This window comes from Malaclemys terrapin, chromosome 23 (assembly GCF_027887155.1).
Source record: "Malaclemys terrapin pileata isolate rMalTer1 chromosome 23, rMalTer1.hap1, whole genome shotgun sequence".
NCBI classification, from domain to species: domain Eukaryota; kingdom Metazoa; phylum Chordata; order Testudines; family Emydidae; genus Malaclemys; species Malaclemys terrapin.
In genome coordinates, this window is record NC_071527.1 from 8,461,472 (window position 1) to 8,477,292 (window position 15,821).

Consider the following 15,821-nt stretch of genomic DNA (forward strand, 5'->3'; position numbering starts at 1 on the left):
CCAGCAGGGGACCCTCCCGGCGAAGCTCGCCGGCCAGCAGAGGATCCTCCCGGCGACGTTCGGCATCCGGGGAGCGGAATTGGCTGGAATGGGAGAAAGAGCTAAAACTGAGAGAGCTGGAGGATCGTGAACAACAGAGACAGCATGAAGAGAGACAGCGTCAGCGTGAAGAGAGACAGCGTCAGCATGAACGGGAGGAGAAAGAGAGACAGCATCAGCGTGAACGGGAGGAGAAAGAGAGACAGCATCAGCGTGAACGGGAGGAGAATGAGAGACAGAGACAGGAGAATGAGAGACAGCGTCAGCATGAACTGGAACTGGCGAGATTGAAGGGCAGTGAACCCCCGGCTGCGGTGAGTGAGGGGGGACCCAGGACTGCACGGAGCTTTGATAAGTGCATCATGGCCCCATACAAGGAGGGGGAGGACATGGATGACTTCCTGGAGGCCTTTGAGACTGCCTGCGAGCTGCACCGGGTTGATCCCGCGGACAGACTCCGGGTCCTTACCCCCTTACTGGACCCCAAAGCCGTGGCATTGTACCGCCAACTGGGAGAGGCAGAGAAAGGGGACTACGAACTATTCAAAAAGGCCCTGCTACGTGAGTTTGGGCTGACTCCTGAAATGTACCGGGAAAGGTTCCGGAGTCAAGATAAAACCCCTGAGATCTCATATCTGCAACTAGCCGCCCGCATGGAAAGATACGCCAGCAAGTGGGCTGGTGGGGCCCAGACGAAGGAGGACCTGATTAAACTGCTGGTACTGGAGCAACTGTATGAGCGGTGCCCATCCGACCTGAGGCTGTGGTTGGTGGACAGAAAGCCAGAGAACCCGCGACACGCAGGGCAGCTGGCCGATGAGTTTGTAAAGAGCCGGTCAGGAGATAGAAGGGAGGAGTCCCAAAGGAACAGTCCCACCACAACGCAGAGAGAGAGTCACCATGGGACCTCCCCGTGGGAAAATACAGAAAAACCCCATCAGAGGGGAACATCCGGCGTCAGGACCATCCGACCCACCCGGGGGGACCCATGGGACATGGGCTGCTACCACTGTGGCCAAAAGGGCCACATACGGGCCCAGTGCCCTAGGCTCAGGGACAGACTGAGCAGACCGAACCCACAGAGGGTTGACTGGGTAGAGACCCAGCCCGGCGAAAGGCAGCATTCCCAGGGAAGGGGGGCTGGCAGAGTACCACCTGCTAAGGAGGGAGGAGAGCTCCAGGCCAGCTCCTCTAGGGGGCTGGATGCTCCAGATTCAGGGTTTTTGGTTTATATGGTAGGCGCGGGGCTGTCCCTCCGGAGAGAGTACCTTGTTCCCCTGGAGGTGGATGGGAGGAAGGTCAATGGATACTGGGATACGGGCGCAGAGGTGACGCTGGCCCGGCCCGAGGTGGTGGCCCCAGATCAGGTGGTGCCCAACACCTACCTGACCCTGACGGGGGTGGGCGGAACACCAGTCAAAGTACCCGTGGCAAGGGTACACCTGAAGTGGGGGGCCAAGGAGGGCCCCAAGGATGTGGGGGTACACCCGTATTTGCCCACTGAGGTATTGATGGAGGGGGACCTGGAGAACTGGCCAAGCAACCCCCAAAAGGCACTGGTTGTGACCCGCAGTCAGAGCCGGCGAGGGGCACTGCGCCCTGGCCTTGGGGGGGGTGCCTTGCCTGAGGTGCAGGACCCTAACCTGGTGGGGAGGGAACGCCCAGGGACACGGCTCAGGGAGGCTGCAGCTTCAGGCCCAGCGGGCGAGGAAGAGCAGGTGGCCATCCCTGTCCCAGCTGCTGAGTTCCAGGCCGAATTACAGAGAGACCCCTCCTTGCGGAAGATAAGGGACCTAGCCGACCTCAATGCGGTACAGACCATGGGACGAGGTGGCCAGAAAAGGTTCCTGTGGGAGAAGGGGTTCCTGTACCGAGAATGGGCTCCCCCAGGGGAAATGGAGTCAGGGGGGATCAGGAGGCAGCTGGTGGTACCCCAGAAGTATCACCGCCAGCTGCTGTGCCGGGCCCATGACATTCCCCTCTCAGGGCACCAGGGAACCTGGCGTACCCAGCAGAGGCTGCTACGGAGCTTTTACTGGCCTGGGGTCTTTGTTACTGTCCGACAGTACTGCGGATCCTGTGACCCCTGTCAGAGGGGGAGGAAGGCCTGGGACAAGGGGAAAACAGCTTTAGGACCCTTGCCCAGCATAGAGGAGACTTTCCGGAGGGTGGCCAAGGTTAAAAGGGCGGCTCTAAACCAAGAGAGCCCAAAGCACAGACCTCCAAACTGGAGCGCTGGGAGAAGACCACAGCCCAGTTGGAGCCCCAGAGGTATGGGGGTGGGGAAAGGGCACAGGCCGCATAAACCTTCCCACATGCGAACTGCGAGTGCCATCAAGCACCCCCGACCTAAGAGGGGGTGTGAAACTGAAGGGGCCTGGTGTAATTCTCACCAAGGAATGGGAGGGATGCGGGGGCATCCATGGGAACGGGGGTAGGTTCGAACTTCCCTGGGCCACTGGCTAAAGTGACCCTGCTCAGTTCGGTCTCGAAGGGGGGAGAGATGTGAAGAACTGGGCCTGTTCTCACTGTGGTCTGTGAATGCTGACAGGGGAGTGTGGCTGGAATAGTCTGCATTGCGGGATGGTAGACTGCCCGAGGGCGCATACCTGAGTGTGTAACATGAGAACCCAGGAAGAGGTTGAAGGCCAGGTGATACCTTGGCCCGGGAAACTGAACAAAGGCTGTGGGAGGGGTCGCTGAAGCGAGAGTGGGGGAAGCAGGCTGGAGAGATGGCTGAGAGGCAGAGATGGCTCTGACCTCCCAAGGGGGGCTGGGCTGGGATGCCCTGGGACCCCAAGATGGACCTAACTGAGGGGGTCCTGTTGTCTGTGCCTGCAAGACCTGTCTTGGACTGCATTCCTGTCATCCAAATAAACCTTCTGCTTTACTGGCTGGCTGAGAATCGCAGTGAATCGCAGGAAGCCGGGGGTGCAGGGCCCTGAGTCCCCCGATACTCCGCGACACCGGGTAAGAGGACAGGCGTGGCACAGCTACTCATTAGTCTGGATTGTACCCTGGTTGTCACACCCAGGTAGGGATCAGGGAGGGACTTCTACAGGGCCCCTCCTCCAACACACACGCCCTGGCCACAGCTCCCTGTCTCTGCTGCCTGTCTCAGCCCTGTGGCATCTCCCAGGGGCCAGCTACACTGCAGTAAAAACCTGTGGCACCGAAACTCAGAACCCAGGTCTGCTGACTTGGGCTTGCAGGGCTTGGGCTGTGGGGCTAAAAACTGCAGTACAGATGTTTCCATGTGGGCTGGAGCCTGGGCTCTGAGACCCTCCCCCCCTCGTGGGCGCCAGCCTGAACTCAATGTCTGCACTGCAATTTGAATGCCCCACAGCCTGAGCCCGAGTCGGCTGAGCTGGGCCAGCAGAGGGTTTTGTTTTGCAGTGTAGACGGACCCACAAGGCTCTGGCTTAGGACTGAAAGGGAACAGAGACAGAGCGAGGCAGCAGAGATGGCTCCTGCTGCAGCCTGGCTGAAGGGAGCAATGGCACTGGCCAGCCCCAATGCCGTGGAACCGTTTGCTTCTCTGTGCTAACGCAGGCCCGGCAGCTTCTGCAGCCCGGTGACAAACTGTGATCGTGTTTTCAGAGGCTGCCTGTGCTGCTGCAGATACTCCAGAGAGCAGAACAAGCCTCCCACAGGGAATCCCGCTGCCCTGAGTCAGGGATTGCTAGCACCTGAGGGCCGTCTCCGCTGGGGGAGACCATGGACCTGCTCCTGTTGAACTGTGTGCAGTGAACCCCGTTGGCGCCTTCCCAACCTCCCCCCAGGACCTGCCCTCCCTTCCCAGCCTCTCCCTGGGAACGGGCGCTCAGGCACGGGCTACGGGGAAGGGAGGGCGCTCAGACGCGGGCTGCGGGAAAGGGACGGGCGCTCAGGCATGGGTTGCGGGGAAGGGACGGGCGCTCAGGCACGGGCTGCGGGGAAGGGACGAGCGCTCAGGCACGGGTTGCGGGGAAGGGACGGGCGCTCAGGCGTGGGTTGCGGGGAAGGGACGGGCGCTCAGGCGCGGGCTGCGGGGAAGGGACAGGCGCTCAGAGGCAGGTTGCGGGGAAGGGACTGGCACTCAGACGCGGGCTGCGGGGAAGGGACGGGCGCTCGGACGCGGGCTGCGGGGAAGGGACGGGCGCTCAGAGGCAGGTTGCGGGGAAGGGACTGGCACTCAGACGCGGGCTGCGGGGAAGGGACGGGCGCTCAGAGGCAGGTTGTGGGGAAGGGACGGACGCTCAGGCGTGGGCTGCAGGGAAGGGACGGGCGCTCAGAGGCAGGTTGCGGGGAAGGGACGGGCGCTCAGACGCGGGCTGCGGGGAAGGGACGAGCGCTCAGAGGCAGGTTGCGGGGAAGGGACGGGCGCTCAGGCGCGGGCTGCAGGGAAGGGACGGACGCTCAGAGGCAGGTTGCGGGGAAGGGACTGGCACTCAGACGCGGGCTGCGGGGAAGGGACGGACGCTCGGACGCGGGCTGCGGGGAAGGGACGGGCGCTCAGAGGCAGGTTGCGGGGAAGGGACGGGCACTCAGAGGCAGGTTGCGGGGAAGGGACGGGCACTCAGGCGCGGGCTGCGGGGAAGGAACGGGCGCTCAGAGGCAGGTTGCGGGGAAGGGACTGGCACTCAGACGCGGGCTGCGGGGAAGGGACGGGCGCTCGGACGCGGGCTGCGGGGAAGGGACGGGCGCTCAGAAGCAGGTTGCGGGGAAGGGACGGGCGCTCAGACGCGGGCTGCGGGGAAGGGACGGGCGCTCAGAGGCAGGTTGTGGGGAAGGGACGGGCGCTCAGAGGCAGGTTGCGGGGAAGGGACGGGCGCTCAGAGGCAGGTTGCGGGGAAGGGACGGGCGCTCAGCCGCGGGCTGCGGGGAAGGGACGGGCGCTCAGAGGCAGGTTGCGGGGAAGGGACTGGCACTCAGACGCGGGCTGCGGGGAAGGGACGGGCGCTCGGACGCGGGCTGCGGGGAAGGGACGGGCGCTCAGAGGCAGGTTGCGGGGAAGGGACGGGCGCTCGGACGCGGGCTGCGGGGAAGGGACGGGCGCTCGGACGCGGGCTGCGGGGAAGGGACGGGCGCTCGGACTCGGGCTGCGGGGAAGGGACGGGCGCTCAGGCGTGGGCTGCGGGGAAGGGACGGGCGCTCGGACGCGGGCTGCGGGGAAGGGACGGGCGCTCAGAGGCAGGTTGCGGGGAAGGGACGGGCGCTCGGGCGCGGGCTGCGGGGAAGGGACGGGCGCTCAGAGGCAGGTTGCGGGGAATGGACGGGCGCTCGGACGCGGGCTGCGGGGAAGGGACGGGCGCTCAGAGGCAGGTTGCGGGGAAGGGACGGGCGCTCGGACGCGGGCTGCGTGGAAGGGACGGGCGCTCAGAGACAGGTTGCGGGGAAGGGACGGGCGCTCGGACGCGGGCTGCGGGGAAGGGACGGGCGCTCAGAGGCAGGTTGCGGGGAAGGGACGGGCGGTCAGAGGGAGGTTGCCGGGAAGGGACTGGCACTCAGACGCGGGTTGCGGGGAAGGGACGGGCGCTCGGACGCGGGCTGCGGGGAAGGGACGGGCGCTCAGAGGCAGGTTGCGGGGAAAGGACGGGCGCTCGGATGCGGGCTGCGGGGAAGGGACGGGCACTCAGAGGCAGGTTGCGGGGAAGGGACGGGCGCTCGGACGCGGGCTGCGTGGAAGGGACGGGCGCTCAGAGGCAGGTTGCGGGGAAGGGACGGGCGCTCGGACGCGGGCTGCGGGGAAGGGACGGGCGCTCAGAGGCAGGTTGCGGGGAAGGGACGGGCGCTCGGACGCGGGCTGCGGGGAAGCGACGGGCGCTCGGACGCGGGCTGCGGGGAAGGGACGGGCGCTCGGACTCGGGCTGCGGGGAAGGGACGGGCGCTCAGGCGTGGGCTGCGGGGAAGGGACGGGCGCTCGGACGCGGGCTGCGTGGAAGGGACGGGCGCTCAGAGACAGGTTGCGGGGAAGGGACGGGCGCTCGGACGCGGGCTGCGGGGAAGGGACGGGCGCTCAGAGGGAGGTTGCGGGGAAGGGACGGGCGGTCAGAGGGAGGTTGCCGGGAAGGGACTGGCACTCAGACGCGGGCTGCGGGGAAGGGACGGGCGCTCGGACGCGGGCTGCGGGGAAGGGACGGGCGCTCAGAGGCAGGTTACGGGGAAGGGACGGGCGCTCAGGCGTGGGCTGCGGGGAAGGGACGGGCGCTCAGAGGCAGGTTGCGGGGAAGGGACGGGCGCTCAGACGCGGGCTGCGGGGAAGGGACGGGCGCTCAGAGGCAGGTTGCGGGGAAGGGACGGGCGCTCAGGCGCGGGCTGCGGGGAAGGGACGGGCGCTCAGAGGCAGGTTGCGGGGAAGGGACTGGCACTCAGACGCGGGCTGCGGGGAAGGGACGGGCGCTCGGACGCGGGCTGCGGGGAAGGGACGGGCGCTCGGACGCGGGCTGCGGGGAAGGGACAGGCGCTCAGAGGTAGGCTGCGGGGAAGGGACGGGCGCTCAGAAGCAGGCTGCGGGGAAGGGACCAGCGCTCAGAGGCAGGTTGCGTTGAAGGGACGGGCGCTCAGACGCGGGCTGCGGGGAAGGGACGGGCGCTCAGGCGTGGGCTGCGGGGAAGGGACGGGCGCTCGGACGCGGGCTGCGGGGAAGGGACGGGCGCTCAGAGGCAGGTTGCGGGGAAGGGACGGGCGCTCGGACGCGGGCTGTGGGGAAGGGACGGGCGCTCAGAGGCAGGTTGCGGGGAAGGGACGGGCGCTCGGACGCGGGCTGCGGGGAAGAGACGGGCGCTCAGAGGCAGGTTGCGGGGAAGGGACGGGCGCTCGGATGCGGGCTGCGGGGAAGGGACGGGCGCTCGGACGCGGGCTGCGGGGAAGGGACGGGCGCTCGGATGCGGGCTGCGGGGAAGGGACGGGCGCTCAGAGGCAGGTTGCGGGGAAGGGACGGGCGCTCGGACGCGGGCTGCGGGGAAGGGACGGGCGCTCAGAGGCAGGTTGTGGGGAAGGGACGGGCGCTCAGGCGTGGGCTGCAGGGAAGGGACGGGCGCTCAGAGGCAGGTTGCGGGGAAGGGACGGGCGCTCAGACGCGGGCTGCGGGGAAGGGACGAGCGCTCAGAGGCAGGTTGCGGGGAAGGGACGGGCGCTCAGGCGCGGGCTGCAGGGAAGGGACGGACGCTCAGAGGCAGGTTGCGGGGAAGGGACTGGCACTCAGACGCGGGCTGCGGGGAAGGGACGGACGCTCGGACGCGGGCTGCGGGGAAGGGACGGGCGCTCAGAGGCAGGTTGCGGGGAAGGGACGGGCACTCAGAGGCAGGTTGCGGGGAAGGGACGGGCACTCAGGCGCGGGCTGCGGGGAAGGAACGGGCGCTCAGAGGCAGGTTGCGGGGAAGGGACTGGCACTCAGACGCGGGCTGCGGGGAAGGGACGGGCGCTCGGACGCGGGCTGCGGGGAAGGGACGGGCGCTCAGAAGCAGGTTGCGGGGAAGGGACGGGCGCTCAGACGCGGGCTGCGGGGAAGGGACGGGCGCTCAGAGGCAGGTTGTGGGGAAGGGACGGGTGCTCAGGCGTGGGCTGCGGGGAAGGGACGGGCGCTCAGAGGCAGGTTGCGGGGAAGGGACGGGCGCTCAGACGCGGGCTGCGGGGAAGGGACGGGCGCTCAGAAGCAGGTTGCGGGGAAGGGACGGGCACTCAGAGGCAGGTTGCGGGGAAGGGACGGGCGCTCAGAGGCAGGTTGCGGGGAAGGGACGGGCGCTCAGCCGCGGGCTGCGGGGAAGGGACGGGCGCTCAGAGGCAGGTTGCGGGGAAGGGACTGGCACTCAGACGCGGGCTGCGGGGAAGGGACGGGCGCTCGGACGCGGGCTGCGGGGAAGGGACGGGCGCTCGGACGCGGGCTGCGGGGAAGGGACGGGCGCTCGGACTCGGGCTGCGGGGAAGGGACGGGCGCTCAGGCGTGGGCTGCGGGGAAGGGACGGGCGCTCGGACGCGGGCTGCGGGGAAGGGACGGGCGCTCAGAGGCAGGTTGCGGGGAAGGGACGGGCGCTCGGGCGCGGGCTGCGGGGAAGGGACGGGCGCTCAGAGGCAGGTTGCGGGGAATGGACGGGCGCTCGGACGCGGGCTGCGGGGAAGGGACGGGCGCTCAGAGGCAGGTTGCGGGGAAGGGACGGGCGCTCGGACGCGGGCTGCGTGGAAGGGACAGGCGCTCAGAGACAGGTTGCGGGGAAGGGACGGGCGCTCGGACGCGGGCTGCGGGGAAGGGACGGGCGCTCAGAGGCAGGTTGCGGGGAAGGGACGGGCGGTCAGAGGGAGGTTGCCGGGAAGGGACTGGCACTCAGACGCGGGCTGCGGGGAAGGGACGGGCGCTCGGACGCGGGCTGCGGGGAAGGGACGGGCGCTCAGAGGCAGGTTGCGGGGAAGGGACGGGCGCTCAGGCGTGGGCTGCGGGGAAGGGACGGGCGCTCAGAGGCAGGTTGCGGGGAAGGGACGGGCGCTCAGACGCGGGCTGCGGGGAAGGGACGGGCGCTCAGAGGCAGGTTGCGGGGAAGGGACGGGCGCTCAGGCGCGGGCTGCGGGGAAGGGACGGGCGCTCAGAGGCAGGTTGCGGGGAAGGGACTGGCACTCAGACGCGGGCTGCGGGGAAGGGACGGGCGCTCGGACGCGGGCTGCGGGGAAGGGACGGGCGCTCGGACGCGGGCTGCGGGGAAGGGACAGGCGCTCAGAGGTAGGCTGCGGGGAAGGGACGGGCGCTCAGAAGCAGGCTGCGGGGAAGGGACCAGCGCTCAGAGGCAGGTTGCGTTGAAGGGACGGGCGCTCAGACGCGGGCTGCTGGGAAGGGACGGGCGCTCGGACGCGGGCTGCGGGGAAGGGACGGGCGCTCGGACGCGGGCTGCGGGGAAGGGACGGGCGCTCAGGCGTGGGCTGCGGGGAAGGGACGGGCGCTCGGACGCGGGCTGCGGGGAAGGGACGGGCGCTCAGAGGCAGGTTGCGGGGAAGGGACGAGCGCTCGGACGCGGGCTGCGGGGAAGGGACCGGTGCTCAGAGGCAGGTTGCGGGGAAGGGACGGGCGCTCGGACGCGGGCTGCGGGGAAGAGACGGGCGCTCGGACGCGGGCTGCGGGGAAGGGACGGGCGCTCAGAGGCAGGTTGCGGGGAAGGGACGGGCACTCAGAGGCAGGTTGCGGGGAAGGGACGGGCACTCAGGCGCGGGCTGCGGGGAAGGGACGAGCGCTCAGAGGCAGGTTGTGGGGAAGGGACGGGCGCTCAGGCGTGGGCTGCGGGGAAGGGACGGGCGCTCAGAGGCAGGTTGCGGGGAAGGGACGGGCGCTCAGACGCGGGCTGCGGGGAAGGGACGGGCGCTCAGAGGCAGGTTGCGGGGAAGGGACGGGCACTCAGAGGCAGGTTGCGGGGAAGGGACGGGCGCTCAGAGGCAGGTTGCGGGGAAGGGACGGGCACTCAGCCGCGGGCTGCGGGGAAGGGACGGGCGCTCAGAGGCAGGTTGCGGGGAAGAGACTGGCACTCAGACGCGGGCTGCGGGGAAGGGACGGGCGCTCGGACGCGGGCTGCGGGGAAGGGACGGGCGCTCAGAGGTAGGCTGCGGGGAAGGGACGGGCGCTCAGAAGCAGGCTGCGGGGAAGGGACCAGCGCTCAGAGGCAGGTTGCGTTGAAGGGACGGGCGCTCAGACGCGGGCTGCGGGGAAGGGACGGGCGCTCAGGCGTGGGCTGCGGGGAAGGGACGGGCGCTCGGACGCGGGCTGCGGGGAAGGGACGGGCGCTCAGAGGCAGGTTGCGGGGAAGGGACGAGCGCTCGGACGCGGGCTGCGCGGAAGGGACCGGCACTCAGAGGCAGGTTGCGGGGAAGGGACGGGCGCTCGGACGCGGGCTGCGGGGAAGAGACGGGCGCTCAGAGGCAGGTTGCGGGGAAGGGACGGGCGCTCAGGCGCGGGCTGCGGGGAAGGGACGGGCGCTCAGACGCGGGCTGCGGGGAAGGGATGGGCGCTCAGATGCGGGCTGCGGGGAAGGGACGGGCGCTCGGACGCGGGTTGCGGGGAAGGGACGGGCGCTCAGACGCGGGCTGCGGGGAAGGGACGGGCGCTCAGACGCAGGCTGCAGGAAAGGGACGGGCGCTCAGACACGGGCTGCGTGGAAGGGACGGGCGCTCAGAGGCAGGTTGCTGGGAAGGGACTGGCGCTCAGAGGCAGGTTGCGGGGAAGGGACGGGCGCTCGGACGCGGGCTGCGGGGAAGGGACGGGCGCTCAGAGGCAGGTTGCGGGGAAGGGACGGGCGCTCGGACGCGGGCTGTGGGGAAGGGACGGGCGCTCGGACGAGGGCTGTGGGGAAGGGACAGGCGCTCAGGCGCGGGCTGCGGGGAAGGGACAGGCGCTCAGAGGCAGGTTGCGGGGAAGGGACGGTGTCACGGAGTATTGGGGGACTCAGGGCCCTGCACCCCCGGCTTCCTGCGATTCACCATGACTCTCAGCCAGCCAGTAAAGCAGAAGGTTTATTTGGATGACAGGAATACAGTCCAAGACAGGTCTTGCAGGCACAGACAACAGGGACCCCCTCAGTTAGGTCCATCTTGGGGTCCCCGGGCATCCCAGCCCAGCCCCCCTTGGGAGGTCAGAGCCATCTCTGCCCCCCAGCCCTCTCTCCCTGCCTGCTTCCAGCACTCTGCCTTCAGCGACCCCTCCCACAGCCTTTGTTCAGTTTCCCGGGCTAAGGAGTCGCCTCCCCTTCAACCCCTTCCTGGGTTCTCATGTTACACACTCAGGTATGCGCCCTCGGGCAGATCCCATCCTGCAATGCAGACCATCCTAGTCACACTCCCCTGTCAGCATTCACAGACCACAGTGAGAACAGGCCCAGTTCGTCACATCTCTCCCCCCTTCGAGACCGAACTGAGCAGGGTCACTTTAGCCAGTGACCCGGGGAAGTTCGAACCTACCCCCGTTCCCATGGATGCCCCCGCATCCCTCCCATTCCTTGGTGAGAATTACACCAGGCCCCTCCAGTTTCACGCCCCCCCTTAGGTCGGGGGTGCTTGATGGCACTCGCAGTTCGCATGTGGGAAGGTTTATGCGGCCTGCGCCCTTTTCCCACCCCCATACCTCTGGGGTTCCAACTGGGCTGTGGTCTTCTCCCAGCGCTCCAGTCTGGAGGTCTGTGCTTTGGGCTCTCTTGGTTCAGAGCCGCCCTTTTAACCTTGGCCACCCTCTGGAAAGGATCCTCTATGCTGGGCAAGGGTCCTAAAGCTGTTTTCCCCTTGTCCCAGGCCTTCCTCCCCCTCTGACAGGGGTCACAGGATCCGCAGTACTGTCGGACAGTAACAAAGACCCCAGGCCAGTAAAAGCTCCGTAGCAGCCTCTGCTGGGTACGCCAGGTTCCCTGGTGCCCTGCGAGGGGAATGTCATGGGCCTGGCACAGCAGCTGGCGGCGATACTTCTGGGGTACCACCAGCTGCCTCCTGATCTCCCCTGACTCCATTTTCCCTGGGGGAGCCCATTCTCGGTACAGGAACCCCTTCTCCCACAGGAACCTTTTCTGGCCACCTCGTCCCATGGTCTGTACCGCATTGAGGTCGGCCAGGTCCCTTATCTTCCGCAAGGAGGGATCTCTCTGCAACTCGGCCTGGAACTCAGCAGTGGGACGGGGATGGCCACCTGCTCTTTCTCGCCCGCTGGGTCCGAAGCTGCAGCCTCCCTGAGCCGCGTCCCTGGGCGTTCCCTCCCCACCAGCTTAGGGTCCCGCGCCTCAGGCAAAGCACCCCCCCCAAGGCCAGGGGGCAGTGCCCCTTGCCGGCTCTGACCGCGGGTCACAACTAAGGCGGTCTGGGGGCTGCTTGGCCAGTCCTCTAGATCCCCCCCCATCAACACCTCGGTGGGCAAATGGTGGTGCACTCCCACGTCCTTGGGGCCCTCCTTGGCCCCCCATTTCAGGTGTACCCTCGCTACGGGAACCTTGAATGGGGTCCCGCCCACCCCGGTCAGGGTCAGGAAGGTGTTGGGCACCACCCGATCTGGGGCCACCACCTCGGGCCGGGCCAGTGTCACCTCTGCGCCCGTGTCCCAGTAACCATAAACTTTCTTCCCCTCCACCTCCAGGGGAACAAGGCACTCGCTCCGCAGGGACAGCCCCGCGCCAACCCTGTAAACGGAGAACTTTGAATCCGGAGCATCTGGCCCCCCAGAGAAGCTAGCCTGGGGCTCTCCTCCCTCCTTAGCAGGTGGTACTCTGCCAGCCCCCCTTCCCTGGGAATGCTGCCTCTCGCCGGGCTGGGTCTCTACCCAGTCAACCCTCTGTGGGTTCGGCCTGCTCAGTCTGTCCCTGAGCCTGGGGCACTGGGCCCGTATGTGGCCCTTTTGGCCACAGTGGTAGCAGCCCATGTCCCATGGGTCCCCTTGAGTGGGTCGGATGGTCCTGATGCCGGATGTTCCCCTCTGATGGGGTTTTTCTGTATTTTCCCACGGGGAGGTCCCATGGTGACTCTCTCTCTGCGTTGTGGTGGGATTGCTCCTTTGGGACTCCTCCCTTTTATCTCCTGACCGGCTCTTTACGAACTCATCGGCCAGCCGGCCTGCCTATCGCGGGTTCTCTGGCTTTCTGTCCACCAACCACAGCCTCAGGTCAGATGGGCACCGCTCATACAGTTGCTCCAGTACCAGCAGTTTGACCAGGTCCTCCTTCGTCTGGGCCCCATCAGCCCACTTGCTGGCGTATCCTTCCATGCGGGCGGCTAGTTGCAGATATGAGATCTCAGGGGTTTTATCCTGATTCCGGAACCTTTCCCGGTACATCTCAGGAGTCAGCCCAAACTCCCGTAGCAGGGCCTTTTTGAATAGCTCGTAGTCCCCTTTCTCTGCCTCTTCCAGTTGGCGGTACAATGCCACGGCTTTGGGGTCCAGTAAGGGGGTAAGGACCCGGAGTCTGTCCGCGGGATCAACCTGGTGCAGCTCGCAGGCCGTCTCAAAGGCCTCCAGGAAGTCATCCATGTCCTCCCCCTCCTTGTATGGGGCCATGATGCACTTATCAAAGCTCCGTGCAGTCCTGGGTCCCCCCTCACTCACCGCAGCCGGGGGTTCGCTGCCCCTCAGTCTCGCCAGTTCCAGTTCACGCTGATGCTGTCTCTCATTCTCCTGTCTCTGTCTCTCTTTCTCCTCCCGTTCATGCTGTCTCTGTCTCTCTTCACGCTGATGCTGTCTCTCTTTCTCCTCCCGTTCACGCTGATGCTGTCTCTCTTTCTCCTCCCGTTCATGCTGACGCTGTCTCTCTTCATGCTGTCTCTGTTGTTCACGATCCTCCAGCTCCCTCAGTTTTAGCTCTTTCTCCCATTCCAGCCAATTCCGCTCCCCGGATGCCGAACGCCGCCGGGAGGATCCTCTGCTGGCCGGCGAGCTTCGCCGGGGGGACCCCCTGCTGGCCGGGGGGGTCACGGCGCCCTCGGTATTTGCTGGGCTCCTCCCCACCCTTCCCCTAGGCATAGGAAGGAGGGGTCTCGGGAAGCCCTCAGCAGCCGGCTGACCACTCCCAGCTGGGACAGACACTGGTGCCTGCGCTGCATTTGCCAGGCTGCTTCCCTGAGACACAGGGATCAGTTCATTCGCGCGATCTTCCGCCTCCAGCTGGGCAATGAGCTGTTCTTTGGTGAGCCTCCCAATGCGCAGCCGCCTCTGCTTGCACAGCTCCACCAGGTCGCTCTTAAGCCGCTTGGCATACATCTTCCTGCTGGCCACTCACCGGCCTGTGTGCTCACAGCTCCCCACAGTTCCCAGGGGGCCCCCTAGTGTGCCAGCCCTTCTCGAGGTCACCGCCTCTCTGCCAGGGTCGAGCTGCAGACTCCTCCGCCGCTGGGACCACTCGCTGCGATCCCCCCGGGGGACCCTGTTACTGCAAAAGTCCTTCTCGCTGGTCACACACTCCCAGGGGTAATAACCGTCTCTCTCTCACTCTTCAGCACGCCTGGTCCCCGTCAATCCCCCTTCGTTTTACTGCTCCCCAGTCACTTACTGCAGGAAGCGCCGTCCACGGGGTGCAGTAGATCCCACCGCTGCCACCAGTTGTCACGGAGTATTGGGGGACTCAGGGCCCTGCACCCCCGGCTTCCTGCGATTCACCATGACTGGCAGCCAGCCAGTAAAGCAGAAGGTTTATTTGGATGACAGGAATACAGTCCAAGACAGGTCTTGCAGGCACAGACAACAGGGACCCCCTCAGTTAGGTCCATCTTGGGGTCCCCGGGCATCCCAGCCCAGCCCCCCTTGGGAGGTCAGAGCCATCTCTGCCCCCCAGCCCTCTCTCCCTGCCTGCTTCCAGCACTCTGCCTTCAGCGACCCCTCCCACAGCCTTTGTTCAGTTTCCCGGGCTAAGGAGTCGCCTCCCCTTCAACCCCTTCCTGGGTTCTCATGTTACACACTCAGGTATGCGCCCTCGGGCAGATCCCATCCTGCAATGCAGACCATCCTAGTCACACTCCCCTGTCAGCATTCACAGACCACAGTGAGAACAGGCCCAGTTCGTCACAGACGGGCGCTCAGACGCGGGCTGCGGGGAAGGGACGGGCGCTCGGACTCGGGCTGCGGGTAAGGGACAGGCGCTCAGACGAGGACTGCGGGGAAGGGACGGGCGCTGGGACGCGGGCTGCGGGGAAGGGACGGGCGCTCAGAGGGAGGTTGCGGGGAAGGGACGGGCGCTCAGACGCGGGCTGCGTGGAAGGGACGGGCGCTCGGACGCGGGCTGCGGGGAAGGGACGGGCGCTCAGAGGCAGGTTGCTGGGAAGGGACGGGCGCTCAGGCGTGGGCTGCGGGGAAGGGACAGGCGCTCAGAGGCAGGTTGCTGGAAAGGGATGGGCGCTCAGGCGCGGGCTGCGGGGAAGGGACGGGCGCTCAGAGGCAGGTTGCGGGAAAGGGACGGGCGCTCAGGCGTGGGCTGCGGGGAAGAGACGGGCGCTCAGAGGCAGGTTGCGGGGAAGGGACGGGCGCTCGGACGCGGGCTGCGGGGAAGGGACCGGCGCTCAGAGGCAGGTTGCGGGGAAGGGACGGGCGCTCGGACGCGGGCTGCGGGAAAGAGACGGGCGCTCAGAGGCAGGTTGCGGGGAAGGGACGGGCGCTCGGATGCGGGCTGCGGGGAAGGGACGGGCGCTCGGACGCGGGCTGCGGGGAAGGAACGGGCGCTCGGACGCGGGCTGCGGGGAAGGGACGGGCGCTCGGATGCGGGCTGCGGGGAAGGGACGGGCGCTCAGAGGCAGGTTGCGGGGAAGGGACGGGCGCTCGGACGCGGGCTGCGTGGAAGGGACGGGCGCTCAGAGGCAGGTTGCGGGGAAGGGACGGGCGCTCGGACGCGGGCTGCGGGGAAGGGACGGGCGCTCAGAGGCAGGTTGCGGGGAAGGGACGGGCGGTCAGAGGGAGGTTGCCGGGAAGGGACTGGCACTCAGACGCGGGCTGCGGGGAAGGGACGGGCGCTCGGACGCGGGCTGCGGGGAAGGGACGGGCGCTCAGAGGCAGGTTGCGGGGAAGGGACGGGCGCTCAGGCGTGGGCTGCGGGGAAGGGACGGGCGCTCAGAGGCAGGTTGCGGGGAAGGGACGGGCGCTCAGACACGGGCTGCGGGGAAGGGACGGGCGCTCAGAGGCAGGTTGCGGGGAAGGGACGGGCGCTCAGGCGCGGGCTGCGGGGAAGGGACGGGCGCTCAGAGGCAGGTTGCGGGGAAGGGACTGGCACTCAGACGCGGGCTGCGGGGAAGGGACGGGCGCTCGGACGCGGGCTGCGGGGAAGGGACGGGCGCTCGGACGCGGGCTGCGGGGAAGGGACAGGCGCTCAGAGGTA